Source organism: Pseudopodoces humilis, chromosome 19 (genome assembly GCF_049639895.1).
Source record: "Pseudopodoces humilis isolate 2021_Gansu_Grassland_sample_001 chromosome 19, ASM4963989v1, whole genome shotgun sequence".
NCBI classification, from domain to species: Eukaryota; Metazoa; Chordata; class Aves; order Passeriformes; family Paridae; genus Pseudopodoces; species Pseudopodoces humilis.
Window position 1 is genome coordinate 15,049,372 of NC_142218.1, and position 7,019 is coordinate 15,056,390.

Consider the following 7,019-nt stretch of genomic DNA (forward strand, 5'->3'; position numbering starts at 1 on the left):
TCTCTGGCAAGGGGCAGCGCTCCCTCCGCCATTCCAGTCCCACCCCAGCACTCGAAGCAGGGGAACGCGAACTAGAACTCCCTCCCTCCAAACCCCACTCACCTGGGAAATGTGCCAAAGCTCAGCTACATCTCCTTCTCCCCCACACTGAGCTCCGCACCGCCATTTTCCTCACTGCCTGGATTTAAATCGGGACCGGAGCGGAGACACCAGGCGGCGTGAGGCATCGTGGGACCTGTAGTGCGGCTCCGAGCGGGCGTTCAGGGAATCCCCACCCCCTTGGCATGGGAGCTCATGGTACTTGTAGTCCACGCCGGGCCCGCTGCCGAAGCCGTAAGGCTCAGCGGTCGCCAGCGCTCCGGTGTCGCCCCCGCACCGCCGCGGACTCCGCCGTAGGGCGGGTTCAAACTGGAAAGAGGAAGCGGCCCCAGAGGAAGCTGCCTGTGCAGTGCACCCCGCCGGCGTGTCCCCGCGGCACTTGCTCAGGGCTCCCAGAGGTCACAAAATGCCCTATCTGTATCATATGGAGCGTTTTACTGCGCACTAGAGTTCAAAATACAGAGCGGTACCGGCCCTGGGTCGAGCGATGTCCCCCTGTTTCTGCTAAGCTCTGCTGGGTCCTGATTGTATCTCTGGCCCTCTACTCACGGTTCTTAGGGACTTTTGGTTCTCGTTTTGCTTGTGTGCATTATGCGTTTGCACATGTTGGAGCTGCTCTCCCTGCGGCCCCAGCCGCAACAGAGCAGGATAACTAAAAATTCATTTTTCATGTTACTCCCCAAATGTTTACAATTCACATCGGGCTTCATTGGCCATGCCAGTGAGACGTGCAGTAACATCGCGAGGGCTGGAGCTGTGGTGGTGGGTCAAGTGAGCGCAGGTTCCGATCACGATACAGCCGTGTTCTGCAGCCGCACAGGGTGATCTCCCCGCAGGAGCATCACAGGGAAGAGATGAGACAGCCGGCACTAGCTGGAGCGCGGGAACAGAGGAGGAACGAGGCAGAGAAGGGCCTCAGCGGGAGACGACGCACGGGCCTCGGACACAGTACCCCACTCCGCTGTGGGGCAGCCGCCAGCCTGCCAGACAGGAGGGAGGCACTTTAACCTCTTGGGGGCGGTCCTCCCTTTATTCTGCAGCTGTGCCCCGGGCCGGGCGGGGTCGAGTCGAGCGGAACCGGGCCGAGCCGAAGCGGGCCGGGCGGGGCGGGCCGAGCCGAGGCGAAGCGGCCGGGCGGGCCGAGCCGAAGCGGGCCAGGCGGGCCGGACCGGGCCGAGGCGAAGCGGGCCGAAGTGGGCCGGGCCGAGCCGAGCCGTGCCGTGCCGAACCGTGCAGTGCCGTGCCGAGCCGAGCCGGGCCGAAGCGGGCCGAGCCGAGCCGTGCCGTGCCGAGCCAAGGCGAGCCGAAGCGGGCCAGGCGGGCCGGACCGGGCCGTGGCGAAGCGGCCGGGCGGGCCGGGCCGAAGCGGGCCGGAGTGGGCCTTGTGTGCCCGTGGCGGACCGTGCCGTGCCGTGCCGACCCGAGCCCACCCGAACCGGGCCGATGCGGGCCGGGCCGAGCCGTGCCGTGCCGGGCCGAGGCGAGCCGAAGTGGGCCAGGCAGGCCGAGCCGAAGCGGGCCGAGCCGAGCCGAAGCGGGCCTGGCCCAGCCGAGCCGAAGCGGGCCGAGCCGAAGCGGGCCAGGCAGGCCGGGCCGAGGCGAGCCGAAGCGGGCCGGGCCGAGCCGAGCCGAAGCGGGCCGGGCCGAAGCGGGCCGAGCCGAAGTGGGCTGGGCGGGCCAGGCCGAAGCGGGCCGGGCCGGGCCGTGCAAAACCGAGCCGAGCCGTTCCTCTGTCCTCTCTGCCACCACTCCCTCTTTCTGCCTCTGGCCTGTGCCTGGGGGTTCTGGGGAGGGATTTCTGGGACCTGCCCCTCTTTCTTTTTGCAGCAGAGCTCCTTTTTGGGAGGAGTCTATACCTGGACAGAGTTCCAGTAAAGCAAGGTGCTGCTGTCCAGGGCAGTTGGAGTTGTTCTGTGCCTTCTTTGGGGGTGAGGAGCAAAGGCTGAGGGGGACGGGGTGGAGACTGGGGGGCTCCCGTGTCCCTTGGGGCTCGCCGAGGTCCCCGCCAGAGGGAGGCACACGCTGCGCTGGAGGAGCAAGGTGAGCGGGGAATGGGGAGGGCTCGTGCCGGGTACCCTTGCCCAGAGGGGACCCCGAGCTGCCAGGAAATTCCCTGGGAGGGCTGGATGCAGAATCCAAAAACCTGTGGAGTTGTTCTGGTTTTTACGGTAGGTATTGGCAAGGGACAGGAATTGATCTTTGGAATATGCATTTTTGGCCCATAGTTGTTTATGAATTGTGTAAGCCATTATATAATCAAGTATATAATTGAGATGTGTCTAGTAGATGTATTACAGTTATATTGTGTGTGTGTATATGTGATGATTTCATTATCATACCATTTCACTGAACAGTGAAGTTCATTGGAGTGAAATCTGATTACTTGCATTTTAAAAACTCGCCCCCCCCCCACCCTTTTTGAATTTTTTTCACAGGTATTTTATAGGCATATTTCAACATTTTCCTTCCTAATCCACGAGTAAAGGGAGATGTTGGGATTTGATCCAAAAGATCTTACAACCTATTTTGGGGTGAAACAGAGAAAAACCGTGAGCAGCCAACTCACTGGAAAACTGTATGTTAAACGCAGAGAAGCACAAAGTGTTTGATGCTGTTAGAGTTCAAAATAACAAGGAAAAATTATGGGGAATTTACCTGCCTTGGAACAAAGTGTGATCCCATCCCGTACTCTCAGCTCCCGCTCCCCTTCCAGCGTGGCTGTGACCCGGGCTGGCCGAACCGCTCGGTGTCTCTGGACCTCACAGCATTTCTACGTGGCTGCTGCACCCGGGTCCCCAGTACGTCCTGCTCTGGCCGCCTTCCCCGAGCGGTCCCACGTGCACCAGGCGGGTGCTACAGACCACAGGGGCCTCTTGGCTGCAGAGCTGGGTGATGGGAGACGGCAAAGCAATGCCCAGGATGCAGCTGTTCAAACCAGCCTCGCCTCATGGAGCATTTCTTTCTCACCTGTCCATGGTTCTCTCTGTGTGTCTGTGGTCATTTTTAAACTGCAGGGCTGGGAGGCCTGGCCATTTCACCGGGAGTGCTCACCCTGGGAGCACCAGTCTCTACCTTGGGAGGAAGCAAGCTGCCACCAGAATAAAAGCGGGGTGGAGCTGCTCCCACTCCAAGGCAAGAGCCTGCAAGGCCCATCCTTTGGGGACTCATCTTTTGTGTGAAGGCACATTGTCTAGCAGAGGAAGAGGTTGGTACCTGGTGGATCAGGGCCAAGATTCCATTTTCCCCATTCTGCCTCCTGCAGCACTGGCCAGGGCTGGGAGAGGAGGGGGAGTGTGTTCAGCACTGCTGCTGGAATGGAGTGGCCCTCTCAGGAGGATCCTGGTTGCTTCAGGGCTTTGCTTTTCCACTGGTTTGTGTCCACAAAGGAAAGGCATGCAGAAGGCAGCACCATCACCCCAGCCCTGTAGTCGGGAGTCCATCAGCTTTCCCCACAGTGAACGTGGTTAAGGTCTCCTTAACCAAAGGAAAACTCAGCACCACTACAGATGTACAGAACAGCAATTTATCCACCGGGGCCTTCTGACACACTTTGCCCATTATGTGTCCAGAAGACTCCAAGTACTGACTTGACATGTCCACAAGTGTAGCCAAAGCCACACATACAGAGCAACACCAAGTTCTCACGGTATACCAAGAGAAACAAAGATTTAATAACATTATTTCTTAGACAACTGTTGGGGATGAAGTCAAATGTAAAGAAAAAATGGAAATGTAAAAAATCATGGGTGTTAGTGCACACTGATACAGAGTTTCTGCTTTTGAGCTCCGCAGGTGTTTTTTTCTTTCCTCTTTCCCTTCTTGTGTGAGCTGCCTTTGAGTCAGTTATGTTATGCTTAGCTCTGCTGCCACCTTGTGGTCACAGAGCGGTACTGCCGCTGTGCGCCGAGCCAGGGCCCTTCCCCGCTCCGCTGGGTGACGGGAAGGCGGCGGCAGCGGGAGCTACGGGAGTTCCGCGGCTGCCGAGCCTGGGGAGGGAGTGAGCGGGGCGGTGTCTGTAAATAGCAGGGAGGGGTGAAAGAGAGTGAAGTGTGTAAAGTGACACGGCCGGGAGCGGGGACACGGCGCTAAAAGGAGCGGCGGCCGTGCAGGCCGGCGGCTGAGAAGAATAACAGCAGTAGCGGGCGGCAGATCAGCTTCAGCTTCACGGACTGCGGGGAGAAGGAGGGTGAGCAGCGGGCCCGCAGCAGGCGAGGGGCGAGCACTTAGGTATTTTGCTAAGGTGTTTATCTCGGCCAGCACCTAATCGGGCAGTCCAAGTCCCCGCAGAAGAGGAACCGCTGTGAGGGAAGAGGCGCTCAGAGCCCGCAGCGAGCTGTGCACGACCTCCCCACCGCCCCTCCCTGCTCCGCGCTGCCATCGCAAAGTCTGCCTTTGCGAGCTGGCACCACGCCCGGGCGAGCTGGCGGCTACGCCCCTCCCCGCCCCCTGCCCCGAGTGCCGCTGGGGCGCTCCGATAGAGGCTCTGCGGGGGCCTTTTAGGCGGGACCTGGGCAATAGAGAGGGGCGGAGAAGGGGACGGGAGTCTGGCGAGCGGGAGCCAGGGCGACCGCGGACCCTGCGAGCACCCCTGGCTCCGCCCAACTGAGCGCCTCGCGCTCCCATGGGCCGCAGCCTCAAAGCTTCCGCCAATCCCGGCCCGCCTTGCTCCGCTCTGGCCAATCACAGCGCTCCTTTGAATCCGGGCGCGGTCCCGCCAAGCTCAGCCCGCTCAGTCGCGGCCCGGCCCCTCAGCTCGGCCCCGCTCCCTCGTTCTGCTGAGGCGCCGCTCCGGCCGCTGTCGCTTTGGGAGCCGGCGGAGCCGTGCTGCCGCAGACCCGACAGGTGCTGCTGGGTCCCAGGAAGGGTGGGCGGGGGCTCCCCGTTTAGGTCCAGGCCGTAAGTTCTCCCAGAGAAACGGGGAGAAGGGGCGGAGCGGGTGGGATCGCCGGAGCGGGGCCTGAGGGGACAGCGGGGGGTCGCGGAGGCGAGCGCGGCGGGAACGGGCGGGCTGGGATTGGCGGGCCCGGCGCTGCCTCGGGATGTGATTGGCTGGGCTGGCCGGCCGTGGGCTATAAATAGCATGAGCAGGAGGGGTGCGGGCTTTAGTTCGGCGGTGAGCGGCGGAGAGGCGGCGGCGAGCGGCGGCGGCGGCGGCGGGAGCTGCGCGGGCGCTGCGCGGGCGCTGCGCGGGCGCGATCCAGGGAGCGCCGGTGCGCCAGGACGGAAGCCCTGCGCTCGCTGATCCGGGGAGCGCCGGTGAGCTCGGGCGCGACGCCCGCTTCTGCCGATGCCAGCATCTGGGGGCCGGCGGTGTCCTGGGGCGGCGGGGCCGGTCGTGGCCAGTTCTTTCTGCCCCCTCCTGGGCTTTTTGGGCGGCCGGAGGCGGGTGCGGGGTCTGGAGTGGCACAGGGGGACGGGCTGCGGCTTCTGCGGGACAGAGAGGAGCTGTTTTCTAGTTTCTGGATTGAAGATAATGTTTAAAATATCAAGAATAAAGCTGGGTTTTTTTCGTCTTTATTATTTTATTTTGATTTTATTTAAAATAATAACGATTTTCTTTATTACATTGCTTTGTTTTGCTCGTTTTATTAAAATAATAAAATTATTATTATAATTACTTTTAACAAGATATGTTTTTATCTTTATATTTATTAATTTAACTAAATATTAATAATGATTGAATATTACCTATACTTATTAAATATTGTTTATTAATTATTAAATGTTATTTATTAATTATTAATTAATTAACGATTCCTTAAAAGTTAATTAAGTATTATTAACAATTAATAATTAAATATTGTTTATTAATTAATAAGTGATAATTGTTTAAATACTATTAATTATTAATATTATTTATTAATTATTAATAATTAATTAATTATTAATTATTATTTATTGATTAATTATTAAAATTAATTTAGGGGCTTTTTTGCTGGATAGCTGATGTTAATTCAGTAGAGATTGTGGGGCTGGGGCTGAAACACCCGTTGTGGGGCCGGTGGAGACATTATTCCACACCCTGGGGCTTTAAGACCTTGGCATTGGAGTCATGCCTAAACCAATGTGGGGCAATGGAAATACTGAGGTTGGAGCTGGGTAAATGCCATGGGGGAAGGGGATGGAGCTGCAGCTCAGGGCCTGCAGGAGGTGCCTGGGGGCTTAGCAGCCCCTGCCCGCTGGTACCAAGCAGAGGCTGAGGGTCTGGGGGCTGGGAGGGCTCCAGGGCCCGATAACCAGCCCAAGGGCACCTTTTGGGATGGGGGAGCAGGGGCCCAATGGCTATTCCCAGCCCCTGGTTCTGCCTGGGGGGGGGTGAGGGGGGGCCTTTGGGCAAGTGCTGGGCTGAGACCCAGGGGGAGGGGGAAGGTACCTATTGGGCTTGAGGCCTCAAATGGCCCCAAAGTTGGGCTCCCATTAGGGTGGGTAGGACACCCAATATCTAGAGACATTGAAGTGATAATAATAACTGACTTGTGGCCTTATCAACAGCCCTGGGTTGCAGTGAGAAGCAGGAGCAGCTTTCAGCCACCATTAGTGGGAAGCTGAGGAGCAGGAACTGAGGAAGCAGAGCTGGAGCAGACAGAAACATGGTAGGGTTTAGGGTAAAACTGTTGTGGGGCTGGGATAAGGAATATGGAGCTGGGATGTGAACTGCGTGGCTGGAGCTGAAATCAGTGTAAGGGCTGGGATAGGGCCTTGCAGAGCTGTTCCTCCAGTAAGGATGGTCAGGTTGGGGCTGGAATGTGGGTTCAAGAGCTAAGCTCAAACCACAGAGAGCTAGAGCTAAAACCGAGATCCTGCCTGGAGCACCAGAAAGCAGCACAATGTGGCACTGCTGGGAAGATGAGGAGGCAGAAGCGCAGCACAAGAGCTGGCAGTCAAATAAAGCTTGTGGGACTGAAGCTGAAGTCACTGGG

General features: G+C 58.1%; 1 protein-coding gene and 1 long non-coding RNA gene across 8 annotated transcripts in view; one reads left to right on the plus strand and one right to left on the minus strand.

Annotated features, from left to right (window-relative positions):
* The window catches only part of NCOA3 (nuclear receptor coactivator 3), a 56,860-nt gene extending 56,493 nt beyond the window's left edge, over positions 1-367 (minus strand). For 4 of the 7 annotated variants that reach the window (XM_088064453.1, XM_088064451.1, XM_088064450.1 and 1 more), the window contains exon 1: positions 103-367. The gene's annotated coding sequence lies outside the window, so the exon portion shown is untranslated. The remainder of the gene's footprint in view (positions 1-102) is intronic. The other 3 variants (XM_014254127.2, XM_014254126.2, XM_088064455.1) reach the window with 2 other exon arrangements.
* Positions 368-2,619: 2,252 nt separating this feature from the next.
* LOC148182838 (uncharacterized) lies at positions 2,620-3,253 on the plus strand. Its single transcript, XR_015774171.1, has 2 exons — positions 2,620-2,945; positions 3,114-3,253. It is a non-coding gene; the product is annotated as an uncharacterized LOC148182838 (long non-coding RNA).
* The last annotated feature ends 3,766 nt before the right edge of the window (positions 3,254-7,019 follow it).